The following is a 22002-nucleotide window of genomic DNA, read 5'->3' on the forward strand; positions in this document are numbered from 1 at the left end:
AATTTAGGGGAAATAGCTGATTTCAATTATTTTGTCCTGTTTTCAGACCATGTGTTCAAATTCTACATGAAGGAGTATACAAGATACATGAAAATTACTTACTACAGTCAAAAGGATTTTTGTCACAGTTATATTTTTCAGCAATATTCTTCAGTCTTTAAAAATATCTTCACTTGAAGTGGGTAGTCCTTGCTTTGCAAAAGTGAGCTGGAACACAGTTTCTGAGTTCTATCAATTGCATCTTCCTTTCCCACACTTGACGGTCTATTCTTAGATTTCCTACACCTTTATATTGCAGGCAATAGAAACTGCAAAACTTAGGATCGGTTTGAACTTAAAGAGCTTGCAATAGGTCAGTGGAGTTGGAAATTAGGATTCTTTTCTGTTTAAAAGTTCTTTCACCAAAGGGGGAAAAAATCAGTTACTATCTTTTTGTTGTCATTTAGAAACTGTATAAGAAAACTGACATAGAAACATGACATTTCCAAAATATACCAAGATAGAGTCCTGAAAATTAATTTACTCTCACATTGTTTTGGAGTTCTGGAATAAAACTACTTTTATATAAAATAAGGGAATACTACCTTGAACATTCATTGAAGTATTTTTATGAAACCAAGTATTTTATCAAAATATATATCCAATCAGGAGAAAGTTTCTTATCTCACTTGGATTTTATTGTTAAATGGCTTTCCTTTGTTATCAAAACAATTCTCAGCAGGTGCAGAGAAAGAATACAAACCCTGGAAGTAAACAGAGCCACAATCAAAAACGGCTGAGTAGACTGAGGGTCGGAAGACCCTCATATGCAATGTGCATAACTTCTTTGAGAGATTGCAAAGAGAATTGACTGAGATAATCTGCAAAATATCTAACACAGTGTCTTCCTGTGCCTGCGTTAGCATGTATGTAAGTGCACCTGTGTCATATAATGCCCACGGAGGTCAGAAGAGGGCATTTGATACCCTGGAAATGGAGTTGCTGTCCATTGGGTGCTGGGGTACGAACCTGGGTCTTCTGCAAGAGCAGCCAGTGCTCTTAACTGCTGTGTCATTTCTCCAGCCCTAAAGTAATCTTTAAAATAATTATAGCTTAACTGAAAACTGTAAATGGACACAAAACATGATAAATATATTATGTTAATAATATTTTTGTGACCAACTTGATTGCAGTTATACAGCCTTTATGGGTACTATCTTCATCAATAAATATTTATTTTCTATCTATTCTTTCCATTCCCCCCCCCCACTTTCTTAGGGGAGCACATGCCAGGGTGTATGTGTGAAAGTCAATGGACAATTTCGGGAGTCAGTGTTTAGGCTTGGTGGCAAGTGCCTTTACCTACTGCACCACGTTGTAGGCCATGCTGTCTATCCTGTTACAGGATTTGAGGACAGGAAGTTAAAAATGAAATTATGGCTCTCAAGAGATTTATATTCCAGTGAAGTTATAAGTACTAAAAATAAAATTAAATAAAGAAGTATGGTAGAGTTGAATGGAGTCGCAGCTGGGGCTGAATGGCCAGGGAGGCCATCTTGGAGAAGGTAATAACTGAGCTAAGATCTGTAGGAAAGAATAATGCAACTACATGAAGATCCAGAGCAAGTAAACTCCAGGCAGAGGAAGGAAAGGAAATATGTCAGAGAGCAAGTGAGCATAAAGCCCATGAGGTCAGAAGAACCACAGTGTCTTCCAGAAAAGGGAATAAAATCCAGTGTAGCTGGACCATTGGTAAGAAAGTAAGTTACAAAGAAGAGTAGGCTTTGCATAATCATTTAAATGAGTCAAGCTTTATAAAAATTCATTAAAGGGGAACAGGTGCAGAGGGTTTTAAGCAGGAGGATGCAGTAATGTGAGTTCACTTTGATCTGAAGTGAAGAATGAATTAAAGAACAAAGTAGCAAAGATATACTTTAATATGTCAAGGCAGCAGCATAGGACATAAGTGGTTGTGGCTTGGGCAAAGTTCCTGATAACTGTGTTAGTTCCTCTTGTATCACTTTGTCAAAATAATTAGCATTAATAACTTACAGGATGAATGATTTATTTTGCTTATGATTTCAAAAGGTCCAGTTCATAGTTCCTAGCCCCATGTGCTTGATAAGAAATTTATAGCATCAGGAACATATGAAGAAGAAGGCTGTCCACTTTAAGTAGGACAGGAAACAGAGAGTGAGGAAGGGGCTGTGGACCATGTATAATCTTCAAAGGCACAGTCCAGTGACATAAGTTCCCACTAGGCTTCATCTCCTAAGGTTTCTACAAACTCACAAAATAACATCACAAGCTGGGTAGCAAACATTCAACAAGTGATCCTATAAGGGACATTTCATATTCAAAGTACAAAGCACAAGCATGCAGATACAGTAAGATTCTGGATGTAGAAAAAGCAGAATTTGGTGAAGAAATGGCTGTGAGGATGGAAATCAGAAAAGAGAGAATTATGAGTAGCTGAGAATTTTGACTTGAACAGTAAGTAGACTAAATGTTGTAATTTACTGACATGGTAGATTAATAGGAAAACTTTGGAGGTAGATCTGGAGTTCCATTTAAGACATGGTCCTAGTGACATTAGAAATAATCATGCAGTTGAGTTAATCTCACTTTACAATCTTAGTTTAGTTATCACATTCTCCAGGATGGCTTCCCTGGTCTGCAACAGAGAGTATTAAAGCTTTTGAGAGAAGAAAGAATCTGCAGTATATAGATAAAAGCCATGACATTAGATTAATTCTGTTTGGAGTAAAAGAGAAGATCTGAAACTGGGTGATTCTAACATGTAGATATATCAGCAAGACAAGGAAAGACTCACAAAGAAAATTGAAAAAGAAGAAAAATGTGGTTTCACAACTTCCGAAAAATAGCTTTACTAGAAAGTAAAGTTGGTCTGCAAGTAGAAAGTATCCTTGAGGACAAATTAGATGGCTCATCAGGAGAAAGACACTTGCTGTCAAGCCTTGAATTTGATCCCTGAGACTCTCATGTTCAAGAAAGGACCCTACACTTACAATTCATTCTCTGACCTTTTCAGAGAAGGCATGGCATGTGTGTGCCCACACATAGACATAGATATGCACACACACACACACACACACACACACACACACACACACACACACACACACACACTACTCATCAGGAGAAAGACACTTGCTGTCAAGCCTTGAATTTGATCCCTGAGACTCTCATGTTCAAGAAAGGACCCTACACTTACAATTCATTCTCTGACCTTTTCAGAGAAGGCATGGCATGTGTGTGCCCACACATAGACATAGATATGCACACACACACACACACACACACACACACACACACATACACACACACACACACACACTAGGTATGGACAGAAACAGGAATACAGGAATGGGCCTGGGCAGTGTGGAAGAAGCTGGCTTTCTGGCAAGAAGTGTTTCATTGAAGTGAATGGATAAATGCCCAAGTAACATTTTTCATGGAAGATAAGGTAGGGATTTAGAAAGAATATCAGCACACTAAAGGAGTTTTGCTGTAAAGATTACTAAGGAAATGTAGTTATAGTAAAAGAAAGATGACATGAGATGGAAAAATATTTCCTTTCTTTCATTTTAAGGAGATGGACTAAATGACTGGATTGATGATGTTGGAGAGAATGCAAAATCTGGGTCACTAGTCATACAGTGAAGGTTTGTGCGAATGTGTGTGACAGAGGTGTATGCAGATGTGAATATATGTGTTCATGTGTCTGTTCACATGTGGAAGCCAGAGGAGAACACTGTGTGTAGAGTCCTGTTACTCTTTATCTTATTCCCTAGAGACAGAACTCTCACTGAACCCAGAGCTAGGCTGGAAGCCAGCAAACATTGGTGATCCTCCTCTCTCTGCTCCTCATGGCACTGGGGTTACAGGAGGCACAACCATACCCAGTTTTTTATGTATGTTATAGGGATTTGAGTTCAGTTCTTTATGCTTGCACAGCAATTGTTCTTACCTACTGAAACATCTCCCTAGCCCCATAGAATGACTTTTAAAAGAAAAAGCAGAACGTTCTTTAGAAGATTAAGTATGTGCCATCATATGGAAATGGTAGGAGCAAGAGAATATATTTACTGATAATAGATGAAAGAATCCCATTGGATGGTTTCTTTAGTCTCAAATAGAAATGATGCAACTATAAAATGAGGTGAGGATCTGTGGAAGTAGTGATGTAAAACACACGCCTAAAAGTGGAGGACATGCTTGAGGATTCCATTGAAATGTACTGTTACTAATGTTGATTTTGTTAGTGCTTATGCATTTATTGTCTAAAGCTGCCAAAACAGAGTACTACAATGTGAGTGGGACTTTTAGTGAATAAAATATATTAATTGTCCCATAGTTACAGAGGCCAGAAGTCAAAATTCAAACTGTTAAGCAAGTCTGGTTCCTTATGAACGCTATCAGACAAACTGTCCCATCTTCCTCTAGCTTCTGGTATTTGCTTATAATATTTGATGTTGTTTAGTTTATAGGTGCATCGCTCATCTTTCTGTTTCCATTTTCACACAGTCATCCTCCTTGTGTCTGTGACTGTGTCTAAATTTTTTACTATTACATTATTTCATGTAGATATTAGGATTTTCCCGAATACAATGTAAGCTGTTTTTATTTGACCAAGAAAGATCATTTTCCTACCCAATGTCTCGTTCATATTTATAGACATCAGGTAGACATGAAATTTGGTGGTTTTATACTATTCAAACTATTATAACTCATTTTGTCTTGTATTCTCTAGAAATGGTCTGTTCTTTGGGTCCAAATACTGAGTGAGTAGATGGTTGAGTTTAATCAGTCATGGCCCTGCTTCCTGTTTATATTAATTTTAGTTAATGAATGAAAATTAATATTTCAGTGGTTTTCTGAGTGAACACAATTTATTGCTTTTGTGCAGAATTTGTTTTAAAAGTTCTGTGTCTGCCTATTTCTGGTGACTTTGAATGAAGCCTCAAAGCAAAAATGCTTCATCTTTTGCATCCTAGCTCTTTGAGCCAGGGATGAAATACAAAGCTTGCTGCACAGGTGGTAAGCACTCTACCAACTGAATTATGTTTCTATCCACCATAACTTAGCAAGCAAGATTTCACAGATTTCATCATCAGGACAGTGAGAAAGTCCAGGGATCTGAGGTATCACTTTATTTCACCAGGGACTACTGTCTGATACTGGTTCTGAGAAGAATGCAGCATGAGTTGTTGTTGTTGTTGTTGTTGCTGTTGTTGTTGTTGTTTAACTTCAGGAACTTCATAGAATTCAAAATAAATTCCTTCTCCTGACAATGAAATTGAGAAAATAGAGCATGAAGGGATTTGACTGACTTGCCAAAGCAATATCTTTGAACACAGGTTGACCTAATAGAACTATGCCATGGAATTGCCCTGAACCTTTTCTTCCTAATTTACAAAGTGAGGATAATATATCTCTTGATAATCCAAAGTAAGCAAAAAAGGTTTATAAATTCTAGATTCTCTTCCATTACAGGTGAGAAATGTCCGTAAGCCTGGATTTTGATAACTGGACCTTGATTCTTAATTCATTTGTTGTAATGTCACCAATAAAATGAAATACATATAAAAACTTATACTTTGTTTCATATGAATGAATATTGAAATGTTAAAAGAATAAGTGTACCAGGGACAATGTGTTTAAACATTTCTAGTTTTTAAACAAGTCATGGTTGAGTAGCTCTGTTTATGAAGTGGAAATGAGGTAAATAAACAATCCCTAAAGTCCACACAAAGGGGTAAATCTGCTTTTAAGTTTTGCATGATCAGCTATATAAAATATTGATGTGGTTAAGTGATATATTGCTGTTCTCTGTCTCTTTGTACTCAAATGTAGCACATGTTTACAAAGGGATGCTGATCAACAAGCATATTTAAACAGATATTAAAAGTTTGTTGGGACAACAGATTGCAAAATAAAAGTTTATTTTAGGAACTCATATTTCCCATTATCATACTGAGAGTATGAGCCCATATTTTTATTCCAGCCTTCTCTCTGTTTATTTCTCCTTAATTTTAAACTCATTGCCTCATCCGTTCATTTAGAGAAGTAAAAACTGTAACTGAATTCTATTTTCTCTGTTCTGTACTCTCCAACAGTGCAAGTCTGTCCCAGGCCATGGCTGCCCTGATCCAGCATTCCATGTGATTCTTCAATAGGAAGAAAATGTGTGATGTAGGTGGTCACCAGAGTGTCCTTGTTCTTAACGAACATCAACTTTTAAAGCTGAGCTCACCTGTAGTAGGAGATTTAAAACTTCGTCCTGCTGGAATCACTTCATTAAACAAGAGGAGGAAAATCAGTTAGCGCTCTGGTCAGTTATCTCCTAAAGACCCACCAGAGCATCTTTTTACAACATGAATGACTTCAGACAGGGCTCATTGAGGAAACATTCTCAGTTCTGTGCTGAAACTATTTCTATTGTGATGACCTCAATCAACCAGATCTTACTAAGAGTGTTGATGATGTTAAGTGGTTCACTATAAAGAAAACTAACTATAAAGAAAAGCTAACTACGCAGTGAGCTAGTTTTGATTAGCTTTCATTTTACATGTACATGTATGAAAGCATCATGCAGTATACCTTAAATATGCATAAATGAAAATATGTAAAAAGACCTTTCCAATATTCTGTTTATGAAGGTTGCTTTGCTTGAATCCTGTGACATATGCAAGTGAATCTATACTATCACTAGAACAGGCTATAAACAAAATATTCTTAGAAAGTATCTCCATTTCCATTTGTCTATCTTCACTGAAGAGTTAGATAGTTGAAAAGTATTAATAGTGGTAGGCATGGGTTCTCTCCCATAGAGGGAATACCTAAGAAGGCATTATCAAAGAGTTATTACCAAAATTGGGTTTTATCTTCAGTTCTCATTTAATGTAAAAATGCCCTGGCAGAAGATGTTCTTTAGGTTTTGTTGAGAAAACTCTTACGGGCTCTGTTCAAGGTCTGAAGTTTTCCATGGATTCTGACAAGATTTGAAAGTAAGATCTCTATTTTGAGTCAGCTTCCTCTCTAAGGGGCAGCTCTTTTGATTTTTTGGCTCCAAAATCTTTTCTTAGGTGACATTGGAGGGAGCAGATGTGTTCACCTTGAGCTGCTCCCCATTCTCCAGGCCTCTATAGTCCTAGCTGTTCTGAAGAGGTTTATACCTCACATCAGAGAAACATCTGAAACACTTGAGCAGATGGGAAGGATACCATTTTTCCCACTTGTCTCTTTTAATGTACAAAGGTTTGAATCTATCTCTGCCTTCATTAACAGTGCATCCATAGGCAAGCTACATGACCTCTCTCTAACTTTACTTTCTTATCTTTTAGATAAAAAATTCACATAACAGTACTGTTTAGAGAATTAATGTGGTATTTAGTATGAAAATATGCTTTGAATAGAGAGATTTTAGATAAATAATAATTTTCTTCTCTGAATCTTACTATTATTCCTTTTTTCCTCTTTCTTTATTATTGAGATTTTAAAAAAATTCATAAATTTCCCAATCAAATCCAGACCCCCTTCCCCATCCATACTTCCCCCACCCCACTCCCAGAACCCCATGCCCTCTACCATGCATGCTAAGTCCCATTCATTCAGGTGTTTGTACTCAAATGTCATTCAGTGCAAATGCAGCCACTGGAGCCTAGTCAGTCCATCCAGTGGTTATATGTAAATTATTCTCTCCCTCACTCAGCAGCAATCAGTCTCAAATAGTTCTCAGTCTAGTGCCAGCCCACTACCTGTTTTTCACCTCTCCTTTGGGCCCTTGTTTAATTGAGCCAACAGGGCTCCGGAGCTTGATGCCACCACTGCCGCAGGTTCACATGAGCAAGCCTCCAGTGGCCTGGAAGCCTCCACCTCCCTGTGTTCAAGAACCAGCCCTGGCTCTTACAGTCTTTTCTCCCCTTCTTCCACAAGATCCCTGAGCCATAGATAGGTGAGGTTTCATATTGGAGTCCCATCCTACACTCTACAGCCTCTTCTCCAAAACATGGTAGGTTGTGGCCTTCTGTGTGCATCACATTCTGCTGTACGAGGAAGCCTCACTGGTGAGAGTTGAGGGGTGCATTAGCCCTCTCTTCACTCCTTATTGCACTGTGTTCCATGAGCCTTGTTGTAGAGACTTGACTGCAGATGTGTCACCTGGTACTGGGCATCTCCCAGATATATGTTCTGTGCCTGATCAGATGTGCAATTCTGAAGTGGCCGCTATCTGTTGCAAAAATCAGCTTCTTTGATGAGTGCTATACAGTGTGTTTGTCTGTAAATATAAGGATCGATATTTAGCATATAGTAAGAAGTTTCCTTATCTTGAGATATGAATGAGATAAGGTTTTCTCCAGGATCTATGTCCTCTCCTGCCGTGTGTATTTGCCTGAATTTACAGAGCCACCCATGAGTTCCTTCCCACTGAGAGGGTTTTAAGCCCAATTAGATAGCTGTTGATTGCCCCCCCCCAAGATAACAGTGCCACTGCTGCACCAATAGAAGTAGTTTGCCTTGCCGGTTGCTTTGGTTATTAGGCCTCAAGGCTGGAATGGACCATTAATTGTTAGTCTCCCTTGGAAGTTTGCATGTCATCATCTAGTGTTATGATAGCCAAACTTCTGTTGGAAGGCTTCCAGACCAGTTCCTGCTCCATTGCTCCAAATCCTGTACCCCAAGTATATCCTTTCCTCAACAGCAGGGTTTATCTACTAGTTCTGGGAGACAACCAAGAGGTTTGGCAATATCCTGTGTTATTTTATGAGTCTCCTGGACCACCTCCATCTACCACTCTAAGGGAGGTCTCTTCTATTTCACACTGTGTTCCCTGCCAAGCAGCTCCCAGATATACATATGCATTAATGTTCACAAATTGTATGTGCATTTCTCATAGCGTGTCAAGGGCATCAGTTTTCCCTGTAGGTTTCCTAGCCCCACAAGATTCACTCATCTCCATTGTTTTTTCTCTCATCTGGCTTCCCCTCCTCCCTCTCTCCCAAGTCACAGTGCCCCCGTTATCCCCATCCTACCCCCAATACCTCCCACCATCCTTTCTCTCCTGACTTCCCTCCCTCCCCCACACCATGGCCCCTTGCCTGTCTTTCCCTTCTCTCCTCTCTGCCAGTTACTCCCACTTTTTCCACCTCCCTCAAGTAACATCTGTTCCCTACAGTCCTCCTTTCAGAGTCTTTCTTTTCTACCTCCTTGTATCCATTCCCCTTTCCTGGCTCCTGCTGTTGCAGGTGTTACATTATTATTCTTACAGAAAAGAGGCCGAGTACTTGAGGAATTGATCCCAAAGATTTGTATTTGAATGCTTCTTTAGATTTTGCAAATTGGGCCCTCAGTTGGGATATGTATACGTCTAACCTGTGTGTCTTCCTGCCCCATCTAGAGTGAGAATTTTTCCAGTGTTCTACAGTACTCACTTTCATTTCTTTCCCTTTTGGTTGATGATAGAATGAGGAATCCAGTACAAACTATTTTCTTCTCAGAACATCCCTCTAACAAATACCACTCGCCTATGCTCTGCCAGTGCAGGGCTCTTTTTCCCCAGTTCTCTCTACAAGACACTGAGCAGGAGTGTAAGAATCTAGCTAATGGAAATTACCGTGTGTCTTTAGAAATATCTTCCAAAGTATATTGCACACATTTTCCTACATTGTGTTCATTTCCCTGGAAATGGCGGTACAATAGGTACTTAGTAAAAATCTGCTAAAAGAATAAATGAATTATACTGGCAGTGGAAATAGGACTTAGAGGTCTGAGAGTTGGTGAAACTAGAAACAACAATAATGGGATGGATCAGGGGAGACAGTACAGAGAATTAAAGCCTTCAGCACCTAGCTATTACATGTATAGAAAGGATGACTGAGTTGTGGGAACATTCAAATCCTTGCAAGTCATAAAAATAGAGTGGCCCTGAGTGCTGGCCAAGAATTCAACTACACTGCATTATCCTTTCTTACTTCCATGCTCCTAGATAAAATTGTCACAGTTTATTCTCCTTAAAGATCAAATGCCTTCTTTCCTCTCAAAACTCTCAGCTTGTTTTATTCTTCTTATTATTTCAAGAAAAAAATACAAAGGGCATCAAAAAGACTTCGGATCGTCTTCCTGTACCTATTTTTCATCATTTCCTTCCTGAGGAATTCAGTACTGAATTGAATATGTGGGACCAAGCAACCAGCATCTGTTTAGGAATAAAGATGATACAAGTTGGCAGGTTCAATGAAAATGACTTTGGAGCAAAACCAATCCGTACTGGGGTTTTACCACTATGTAGGAAAAATGAAAACTCAATACCACACATAAGAACAGTTGGTATTTGTGTTCTATATCTTTCCTATTCTCTAATTATTTAGATTAATTGACCCTTCACCTATTAAAGGGCAACTAGAGCTCACTTTTTCTTAGTCAAGGACATTCATCCGTTACCACTAACATACTCTACTAACTATCTTCTTTTCAAAAGTAAAACCACTTGAGCCTTCATTGTTCTCCAAATAGTGTTTGATTTATTCTCTCTTCTTAAGAGAAACATACCTTGAATGTTATGGTATTATCCTTCTTCAATTTCTTACTTCCTATCTCTCTTGAACTTATTTCAGACATGCTTTAATCCATGCCTACCACTACTCCAAGACTGCTCTCAAGTCTCCAGTGTCCTCCATGCCATTACACCACATGGCCAGTTTTGGGAGCTCATTCTTTGCAGCATTTACTCCTTTTAGGGAATGCTTGGTTGTCCTGCTCAGAGCCTACTATTTTATACACTTTTTATTTCTTTCTCATTTTTTTCTATGTATTTGCTTTAGAATGTCCAATGTTCAATCCTAAGAATGCTTCAGTTTCCTGTGTACAGTTATCTCCTGTATTACCTCATTTCAAGATTTTGCATATCTTTGTGAGCTGATGGTTGGCAAGATATATACTTCTCTGTACTGTATGGTAGTGGGAGAGAGCTCTCTAGTTATTATGTTTAAAGCAAATCAACTTAATACATTCAAATCTTCACTCATTAGTTAGTTGTTGCCTGCTAAACCTCTTTACATATTTTATCTCAATGAAAAACAATGTTCATGGAGTAGGGCTGAGAACTCAGCAGACCACCTGAGAGTGCCTGATCTGGCCTCCACTTGGGGTAGGTGCTGAGACCTCAGCAGACTGCCTGAGAGTGCTCACCTGGTGGTGAGCTTCCCCAAAGCTTCCCTAATCACACCATACCCAAACCCATAACTGGGATTATTTGAGGTCTCTCCCATGGCCCCATGACCTACTCTGCTGTTGGGCAGAGACCTTAGCAAACCACCTGAGAATGCCTGATCTGGACTCTGTCTAAGTAGGACCTAAGAGCTCAGCAGACTGCCTGAGAGTGCCAAAATTAGGCCTCGCCTCAGTGAACTTCCCAAATTGTGCTCTAAGTATCCCCTAGTAGGGGTTGAAAAGTTAGAAGGAAGCCTGAGTGTACCTGACTACAGCCTGTCTTGGGGCTTCATGGGAGCTCCTGAGTAGCCATCAGTTTCCTCCAAAATAAAATTTGAGAGAACATGAAACCTAGACCAAGCAGCTTTATGTACCCCCCCTTAAAAAAAATAATAATAATAACAATAATACAAACAGAAGCAGACTTCAACTCAACAAAGGAAGTCTTGAGTTTCATATAAGAATCACAAACAAGAAAATTGTAATGGAAAACTAATAACAGGGCAAACCAAAACAGCGTGTTCCCATCAAACTCCACTAATCCTATAGAAGAGTTCTATAAGGAGAACTCCCTAGAGAAAACCAAGGACACAGAATTTAAAAGAACAATTATAAACATGATCAAGGAATTCAATGAATTTAAAGAACACACAAAAAAATCAAAGAACTAAAATAAGATAGGGAAAAACTTCTCACTGAAATCACAAAAGAGGTAGAAACTTTGAAGAAGACTCAGGCTGAAATGAAGAAGGAAGTAAAAAACTCAATAAGCCAACTTGAAACAACAGGAGAAAGCCTCAGTATGAGAATGAATGAAATGGAAAACAATATTAACACTGGAGGATAAAGTTGAAGATTGGACCACTCAAGTGAAAATTATGACAAGTTTTTTTAAAAAACCAGGAATGGGATATGCAGGAGATGTGGGACAGCATGAAAAGACCAAATCTATGGATCATAGGCAGAGAGGAAGGAGACGAATTTCAGGTTAATGGTATGGACCAGATCATGAAGAGGATTATAGAAGACAACTTCCCTAAATTAAGAAAAGACATCCCCATACAAATAAGCAGATAGAACACCTAACAGACAGGATGAGAAAAGATACTCCCCGTGGCATATCATAGTAAAAACACTAAATCTACAGAACAAAGAGAGAATACTGAAAGGTGAGAAAGAAAAATAACAACTCACATATGAAGGAAAACCCATCAGGATTACAAATGACTTATCAATGCAAACTATGAAAGCCAGAAGAGCCTGGACCAGTTCTGAATGACCATAGATGCCAACCCAGAATACTTCATACAGCAAAAATGTCTGTTTAGTTGAAGGGGAAAGAAAAATCTTCCACAACACAAATAGACTGAAAGAATACATGTCCACAAAACTGGGCCTTCAAAGAATACTTGAAGCCATACAAAGAACAACTATACCCCAGGGGCAACAGAAAGAAACTAAATGAAGGTATAATTGTGGAAGCACAAAGTTAGACTAAGAACACAAACAGTAATCAAAATGCAGCCAATGCATATCTTTCAATTTAACTTTAAATATCAATGGAATGAACTCCCCAGTCAAAAGACACAGGCTAGTTGAATGGATTAAGAATCAAAATCCAAGCTGGGCATGGTGGCACATGCCTGTAGTCCCAGCACTTGGGTGGCACAGGCAAGTGGATCACTGTGAGGTCAAGGCCAGCCTGGTCTACATAGTGAGTTCCAGGTCAGCTGGGGCTACAGAGAGACCCAGTCTCAAAAAGTCCTCCCTCCCACCCCCCCGCCAAAAAAAGAATCAAAATCCATCTTTTCATTGTCTGCAAGAAACCCATCTCACCTTTAAGGACCTTAAGGTAAAAGGACAGAAAAGAATATTTTAAGTAAATGGCACTAAGAAACAAGCAGGGGTTGCAATTCTAATATCTGACAAAATAGACTTCAAGCTAAAACTAATCAGAAGACATAAAGAGGGTCACTTTGTTCTGATCAAAGGAACAATTAACCAAGGAGATAGTACAATCTTGAACGTATATGCACCAAATTCTGGTGCACCCAAATTCATAAACACAACACTACAGGACTTTAAGACACAGATTAACTACAAATCAGTAACAGTAGTGAACTTCAATACCCCACTGCCACTATTAGACATATCAACCAAAGAATAAACCGAGAGACATCTGAGTTAAATGATAGCATACAGCATATGCACCTAACAGACATCTTCCAAATATTCCACCCAAGCATCAAAGAACACTTTCTATTCAGACTCCATGGACTTTTTCTCAAAAATTGACCATGTACTGGGGCACAAAACAAGCCTCAACAAATACAAAAACATCAAAATAATTCCATGCATTCTATTAGAACACAAATCAATAAAGCTAAAAATCAGCCCTGGAAGAAGTCCTAGTCACTACACGAACTCATTGAGATTAAACAACACACTACTAAATGATGAGTGGGACAAAGAAGAAATTAAGAAAGCAATACAAGTATTCCTGGAATTCAATGAAAAGACAATACAATACAATAAAACCTCTGAGACACTTCAAAAGCAGCCCTAAGAGGAAAGGGTATAGCTTTAAATGCCTATATTAAAAAATCAGAAAGAGCACAAATAAATAACATTGCAACTCGAGACTCTGGAAAGGCAAGAACAAAGGAAACCCAAGCCCAGCAGAAGAGAAGAAATAACGAAAATCAGAGCAGAAATGAATGAAATAGAAACAAAGAAAACAGTACAAGGAATCAGTGAATCTAAGAGCTAGTTCTTTGACAAGCTGAAGATGATAGACAGACCCTTAGTCCAGTTAACAAAAAGAAAGAAAGAGCAAATCCAAATCAACAAAATCAGAGATGAAAGGGGAAACATCATAACAGACATCCAAAAGATCCAGAACATTATAAGGGACTACTTTGAAAACCTATACTCTACTAAATTTAAAAATCTAAAATTATGGCAACCACCAGAGTTAAACCAAGAAGAGATCAACAGTTTAAACAGACCCATAACATATAAGGAAATTGAAACAGTAATACAAAACCTTCCCACTTAAAACAGACGAGGCCCAGATGTATTTACAGCAGAATTCTATTAGGCATTTAAAGAAGACCTCCAACTAATACTACTTAAATTAGTCAAAATAATAGAAATAGAGGGAGAACTCCCAAATTCCTTCTATGAAGTCAGCATCACTCTAATATACCCAAAAGGTAAAAACATAACCAAAAGGAAAAACAAAAAACAAAAAACTGAAAAACCCATATCCATAATGAACATAACTGCAAAATGCATACAGATGTACATCAAAAAGATCATCCACCATGATCAAGTCAGCTTTATTCCAGAGATGCAGGGATTGTTCAATAGATGTAAGTCAATAAACATCATCAATCATATAAATATACTAAAAGACAAAAGACACATCCTCATCTCAATAGATAAAATAAAGGATTTCAACAAAATTCAGCATGCATTCATGATTAAAGTTCTAAAGGGAATTGGATTGGAGGGAACATACCTCAACATAATTAAAGCTTTATACAACAAACCCATAGCCAACATCATCCTAAATGGAGAAAAACTGGAAACATTCCCATTAAAATCAGGAACCAGCCAGGCGTGGTGGCACACATCTTTAATCACAGCACTCGGGAGGCAGAGGCAGGCAGATCTCTGTGAGTTCAAGGCCAGCCTGGTCGACATAGTGAGTCCAGGACAGCTGGGGCTACAGGGAGACCCTGTCTGGAAAAGCCAAAAAAAAAAAAACTGGAAGCATTCATATTAAAATTGGAACCAGATAGGCCTGTCCACTGTTTCTACTCTTTTTCAATATAGTGCTTGAAAGTCTTGCTAGAGCAATGAGACAAAAGAAGGAAATTAAAGAGTTCTAAATAGAAAGGAAGTGGTCTAATTATCTCTTTTTGCAGATGATATTATACTATACCTAAGAAATCCCAAAAATTCTACCAGAAAACTCCTAGAACTGATCAATATTTTCAGTAAAGTAGCAGGTTACAAAATTAATCTACAAAAATTAGTAGCCTTTCTATATACCAATAACAAACAATTGGAGAAAAATTTCAGGGAAACTGTCCCATTCACAATAGCCACAAAAACAAAAATAGAATATTTTTGAATAAACCTGACCAAAGACATCAAAGATCTCTATAATGAAAATCTTAAATTTTTAAAGAAAGAGATTGAAGAAGACACCAGAAGATAGAAGGACCTCCCAGTCTCATGGATTGAAAGAATTCATATTGCGAAAATAATCATCCTACCAAAAGTATTATATAGACTCAATGCAATCCCAATAAAATTCCTATGACATACTTCCTTCACAGAATTAGAAAAACCCATCCTTAAATGTGTACGGAAGCACAAAAGACCCCAGATAACCAAAAAAGACCTGAGCGCAAATAGCCACGTTGGGGGGATTACTATACCAGATCTGAAAGTATATAGAGCTATAGTCATAAAAACAGCATGGTGCTGGCACAAAAACAGACACCTAGATCAATGGAACATCATTAAAGACCCAAACCTGAGTACACAGAAATTTCAGCTACCTGATATTTGACAAAAGTGCCAAGAACACACAATGGAGGAAAGACAACATCTTCAACAAATGGTGCTGGCAAAACTGGATCTCTCTCTGTAGAAGAATGAAACTAGATCCTTGTCTTTCACTTTGCACAAAAGTCAACTCAAAATGGATCAAAGGCCTCAATGTGAAACTTAAACTCTGAAACTTTTTGATGAAACATCGGCAGTAACTGACAAGATATAGGTGTAGGAAGGCCTTTCTAATCTGACACCAGTTTCTCAGGAATTAAGATCAACTCATAAAACTAAAAAGCTTTTGCACAGCAAAAGAAGCAATGAAGAAAGTGAAGAGAAAACCCAGAGTTCGAAAAGAATCTTCACCAGTGACACATCTGACAGAGGTTTAACATCCAGAATATATAAAGAACACAAGAAGCAAAGAACCAAGAAAACAAATGACTCAATTAAAAGATGGGCTAAAGGTCTAAACAAAGAGTTCTTATAGGAAGAAATAAAGATGTCTAAGAAACATCTTAAAATGCAAATTAAAACCACCTTCAGATTTCACCTTATCTCAGTCAGACTGGCTAAAATCAAGAGAACAAATGATACCAAATGCTGGGGAGGATGTGGTGAAAGGGGAATGCTCATTCATTGATGTTGGGAGTACAAACTTGGGCAATCCCTATGGAAAGCAGTGTGGAGAACTCTTTCATAACTAAAAATGAACCTACCATATGACCTGGTTACACCACTCCTTGGCATATATCCAAAGGACTTGTCCTATTGCAGAGATATTTGTACAATCATGTTTGTTGCTGCTTTTTTAACAATAGCTAAGAGATGGAAGCAACCAAAGTGTCCCTCAACTGATGAGTGATGAATGAAATTGTGGTACATTTACACAATGGAGTTGTACTCAGAAGTAAAGAAATATGAAATAATGAAATTTGCAAGTAAATGGTTGGCTCTAGAAATGGTTATACTAAATGAAGTAACTTGGACTCAGAAAAATAAAAGATGTATGTTCTCCCTCATTTTTTGTTGATCCTAGCACCATATCCTTATAAGTGAGTGCATATCATGATGCAACTGCAGGAGCCAGGAATATGGGAGAGAATCAGAGAGGTAAAGGGAAAGAAGGAACCAGAGAGAGAAGAATAGTAGGAAAGAACTGTTACTAAGTGGGAAATATGCAAAAAGGGGGTTAAAGGGGAGGGGTGGGAAAGAAGCCTATACAAAGAACTATGGGAATAAAGGGGAAAAAATTCTCCCGATACATAGTAAAAAATAACAAAATAAAACAATGTTCAGATTAAAACTTTGGAGTCATTCTTTATTTGATACATTTTCAAATTCTCCAGCTTTACTTAATAATATACCTAGGATCAGGTTGCTTTGTTTTCACCCTGAACTTTATTAAGATTAGCCTGTCCTAGTAGAACAGGGGGAGTACTTCTTTTCATGTGTCACACCGTACCTCTCCTCTGGTCAATATCTCTCCATGCTTTTATCGTAGAAAATTGCAGATGACAGAGGACATTGTCCTCTGTTCCTCTTTGGATTCTCCACCAGTTACCTCCCTCATCTTGAGAACTGACTTATTTATTCTTCATTAAAAGCTTTATACATGGTATAACCTCTAGATCTTTATATTTATTATTTCTTCTGTCAAGAACCCTTTTGCTACAAATACAAATGTGTATGATTCTTGTACTTCTTGTAGGCCTCTGCTGAAATATCCACTTCCCACAAAAATAGCACATTATCAACACGCCCTATTGTGGTTATTATTATCTATTTTCTTCTGTACTACTCATTACTACCTGACTTCTTATCTATTTGCTTGTCTATTTTGCTGTCTTATCTTGAGGCCTCACTGAGGGGGATTTTAAAAAATTTGTTCACTGCTCTTTTGTCAGCTCAAAAACAATATGTGGTAAATAACATGTTCTCAATAAATGTATCAGTCTCTTTCAGAAATGAGTAATAGGTCCCATCCATGAAGAAAAGATTCAACTAGGCCATTATAAGTTGTTAACACTTCTGTGAAATTTGTGTCCAATTACAGTAAAAACAAAACCACAACAAACAAAAAATAGTAATAAACCCTTCAAGGTAATAGAAGTTGGTGGAAATCAGAATACTTGGTCTCTAGATTTGGAGTTGTCCTTAACCCACTTTGTGATTCTAGATACATATTTTTTTGGTCTCAATTTTCTCATCTGCCAAGTGATACTTTTTGACTAGACCAACAATTCTTAGTCTGGGTTCCAGTGATTTCTCACCAGCCTATGGGTTTCAGAGAACATGTGAATCTTATTTATAATATGCAAAAATTTATTGAAGTGAAAGAAAGAACTGTGAAACTGAAGATGCCCTAGAAGGTTTTTTTTTTGGGGGGGGGTGCAAGAGATCAAATCCATGGCCTTGTATCTGTTGGGTAAGCCGTCTACTACTGAACTATATCCATTTTTTAAGTTTCTTTTAATCTTAACTTGATATTTGTCTAAAATATGTAAGAGAATGACCAAAGATGGCCTGAGGCTTCTGTGCACATCTAGAAGGTGGTCTCATTTCTGCCACATTCTGGAGAAGTCACTTTTTTTTCTGTCACTTTGATTTTTACTACTTGTGAAATGATGGCACTAGTGATGATCCAAAATAACACCTTCCAATTCTGCATCCAAGTAAATTGAACATAAAACAATAAAACAAACCTCTATAGTGAGCTTGGGATTTCAGATAAGTCCCTGTTGGATCTTCAGGAGTGAGGTTCCAGAGCTACTAATGTTCTAAAAGCACAGCACATTAAGACTCAAGGGAAGAAAATAGGAGATGACTCCTGTAAAAGACTGAGAGACTGGCTGATCTTAAATGTGGAAGACGGTCTTAGAGTGACTGAGAATGTAGAGGACAAAGGTTATGGTTGCCCCCAAAGGAAATTTGGCTCTCATGTGTTAAATGTTTAACTCATAGATCTTAAAAACAAATTATGAAAATGATCTCTGTAGCACTGGAGAGGGCTTCGAAGTGCTCACGAGTATGTGCAGTCTAATGCTCTATTGTTAGTCTTCATCTCTCACTAGAATCTATGTAATATTTTGCTGTTGAGGAAATGAATTTGTACAACACGCATAATTTTGATTTCCACTTCCCTCTCAGTTCTTTTCCCCTTGGTAAGGCCTATTATATAGTCCTTTATAAGTGTGTGCTGTTTGTACTGGAAAAGAAATCCATAACTAGATTCTCAGGTGACATGAAGCACTAAAAGAAAGCTATTCCTGAGCTGCCCCTCCCCAGACAGAGTTTGTACCAGGAAACAGAAGTGTGGAAGGTTGATCCCAGCATATCCTGCATGCCAGCCCTTGAATAAAACATTTAAAGGAAAATTAGACACAGTCCTTCTCCTCAATCTCAGAAATCACCACAAAGCAGCTGGAGGCATTTGCGTTGAATCTATTATGACAGGTGTTTTGCTCATCTTTCCCTGAAAACAGGTATGTGGATGTTAAGATGACATGGAGAGTGTCTTTGGCTAGTAGACAAGTTGTCTTCATTACTCTTGCGGGGGAATGGGACTGAACAGAGCATTTTCTCCAAGCCTGGCCAAACTCTGCTGTGCCTGGAGGGTCCATTAGGCTGCAGGTCACAGCAGCTGGAGCCCAGGCGCCTGGAGCTGGTCACACATGTGTGCTTCTGGTTCCAGGACACACAATGGAATCATTGACTATTTTCTTCCTACAACAAGGCTCCTGTTGACTTAATTACAGGAACCCCCTAGCCACCCCCAGAATCTTTAAATGACTACGGGACTCACCACTCAATTATCTCATCTTTTCTTAATCTAAGCTCAGAGTCTCTTGAAGACAGGGAGTGGGTGTGGGATGAGGGCTGAGAGCCCTGTGTGGAGACTGAGATGTTAGAGTTTGGGGATTTTGGCAGGACTGAGCCAGAAGGTAATTTTAGGGTTAGAAGGGTGGCACTACAGCTCCAGGGGCTGGGAAGAATGTATTCTGAGGGTTGCAGTGGCTGCAGGCAGTAAGACAGTGAAAGGATGAAAGCTCCTTTCTAGCCCGGACAACTGGACAACTGCTCCAGGGGCAATCAGAGCTTGTCTACATCAGGACCTTCAGAATTAGACTGGAGTGCTGCAGAGACCACCTCTTAGCTCCATAGAGCCTGGGAATCCCACCTGGCTTCTTTCTTGTACAGCCCCTTTGAAATTTGTCTCCTGGGCCAGCCGGCTGAGCCGGTTTGTCCTATCTTAAACTTCCTTGTGTATCACAGCTCACTGAAGCACTCCGGAGGAATGCTAAGTCTCTGCTCTAGTTAATATTGTAGGGCTGAGGATAAAGTAGCAACGGTACTGAATAGATGTTGACTTTTCTAACCCAGAGGAGCGCAAATCCGGGATTGTTTGCAGAAACTAATCGTGCCCACAGAGAAACAGTGGGAGCCTGGCGCAAGCTCTGTCTCCTACCCCTCGCAGGAAGAAAGCCTCAGGAAGACCCTGGGACTCAGTGTCACACCCCACTACTGCCCTTTTAAAAAGTCCCTTCAAGATCTCAATGCAAGCGGCTTATGCTCCTTTCTCTAACCACTGAGACTGTGAATCTAGGTCTGAGCCTGGTTCGTCAGGCCTTGAATTCTGTAAAGAGTCCAAGGACCTATTGAGGAGAGCGCCATCAGATGTTAAGGAACTAGACCTGTGCAGAGAGGGCCCACGGATCTCCAGATAAAGGAGGAAAGTCGGTTTCCAAGCTTTTCCTCTTGGGTAACTCAGATAAGGAGAGGGATTTTCTGGATCCCAGTGTCTGTCGGAGCTTGGGAACCACCATAGAAAAGCATTTGTCTTGTGAACTGCGAGTAGGGGTTGCAGGGAGTACAGATCGAAGTATTTCCCACAAACCTCAAGGGAAATGCTGTAGTTGAACCAATAGGGCCACTTTGAAGAAGACCAGATGCTCCCCAGATGCTGGCAGCAGAGAAGCCTTGTTGCCATGGTTTCAGAGAGGTATAAAAGCCGCCAACCAGATGCAGACACACTAAAGCTTCTTTTACCGGTTCTAGCTTCTCAGTGCCAGACAATTTCGGTCTTTTTGCATTACTCACTACCTTTCAAAGCATCTCGGTCCCAGTCTCCCTATCCTCTGAAGCGGGTGTACTAGCAGGGAGCGAAATCAAGGCCAGGGGGTCTGAAAGTGTGAGTTAGCCAAGGCTGGGCATTCTCTCACTGGAGTTCTTGCGATTGACCGTGCACACTGCGTCTGGGTGGGCTGGGGTGGCTAAGGAGCGTGCACCGGCCGCTGCAAAGGAGCGTGGCGCCTTTAAAGCAAAAGGCGAGGAACCCCCGCCAGGAGGCGTGTCTGTCTCCTCTGCGGCCACGGCTCCGGCGGCGTTACCGTCCTCCTAGCTGCTGCCACTCGCGCCCAGCGCTGGCGGTGGCGTGTTTGGGGCTTGGAGCCGAGGATTTCCCGTCCGACCTCAACCCACAGCAGGTCGGGAGGACCGCCTCATTCCCTCCCCACCCTCCTCACCCCAGCTCCAGGTAAGCACTCCCAGGCTGGGGATCCTGCTCCGAGCTCCTTCCCAAGGCGTCTGGTCTCCCTGGGTCCGGAGGGACTGTGGGTGGGTGAGGAGCTTACTCCTGGAGGGAAGAAAGAAGGCCGGCAGCGGAGCTTCGAAGTCAGGAGCGCTCCGGGCACCTGCTGGACCTCTTCGCTGAAGGGCTTTGTTCCACTCGCCTCAGCCGGCTACCCTGAAAAGATGCAACTGGATCTTTTGGCTGCGGGCGCTCATGTTCTCCACATACAATAATTTAATAAGTGCATATGTCAGAAAGTGGCCTCAGCTACAGGGACTCAGGAGAGGCGAAGATAGGGAGACAGATGGCAAGAAGCTGTTTATCTGCCTGTGGGTCTGACCAACTAGTGCTTCTTCGATCCACCTATCCTTCCATCGCCCTGATCCTTAGTTCTGGCTTGACGAAGTAGAGATTAATTTAACTGAGGACAATATTACAAGCTTCAGAAAAAAACTCTGAGGGCGTCCCATTACGGTAAGGAGGAGCGGTATCAGTGAGGCGTATTATAAACGTCAATAACTTTTAGTGAGTCACGTCCCTCTTATATTTTACCTTTAAGGAGATAGGAAGGAGGGAGAGAGGGAGGGAGAGAGGGAGGGAGGGAGGGAGGGAGAGAGAGAGAGAGAGAGAGAGAGAGAGAGAGAGAGAGAGAA

The 22002-nt window shown here is 39.7% G+C and overlaps 1 protein-coding gene across 2 annotated transcripts in view; it reads left to right on the forward strand.

The window, feature by feature from the left end:
* Window positions 1-21151: 21151 nt before the first annotated feature.
* The window catches only part of Grik2 (glutamate ionotropic receptor kainate type subunit 2), a 771644-nt gene continuing 770793 nt past the window's right edge, over window positions 21152-22002 (forward strand). For both annotated transcript variants that reach the window (XM_008822942.2, XM_008822943.2), the window contains exon 1: window positions 21152-21313. The gene's annotated coding sequence lies outside the window, so the exon portion shown is untranslated. The remainder of the gene's footprint in view (window positions 21314-22002) is intronic.

The sequence above is a fragment of the Nannospalax galili genome, unplaced genomic scaffold (assembly GCF_000622305.1).
Source record: "Nannospalax galili isolate Female #2095 unplaced genomic scaffold, S.galili_v1.0 scaffold448, whole genome shotgun sequence".
NCBI lineage: Eukaryota > Metazoa > Chordata > Mammalia > Rodentia > Spalacidae > Nannospalax > Nannospalax galili.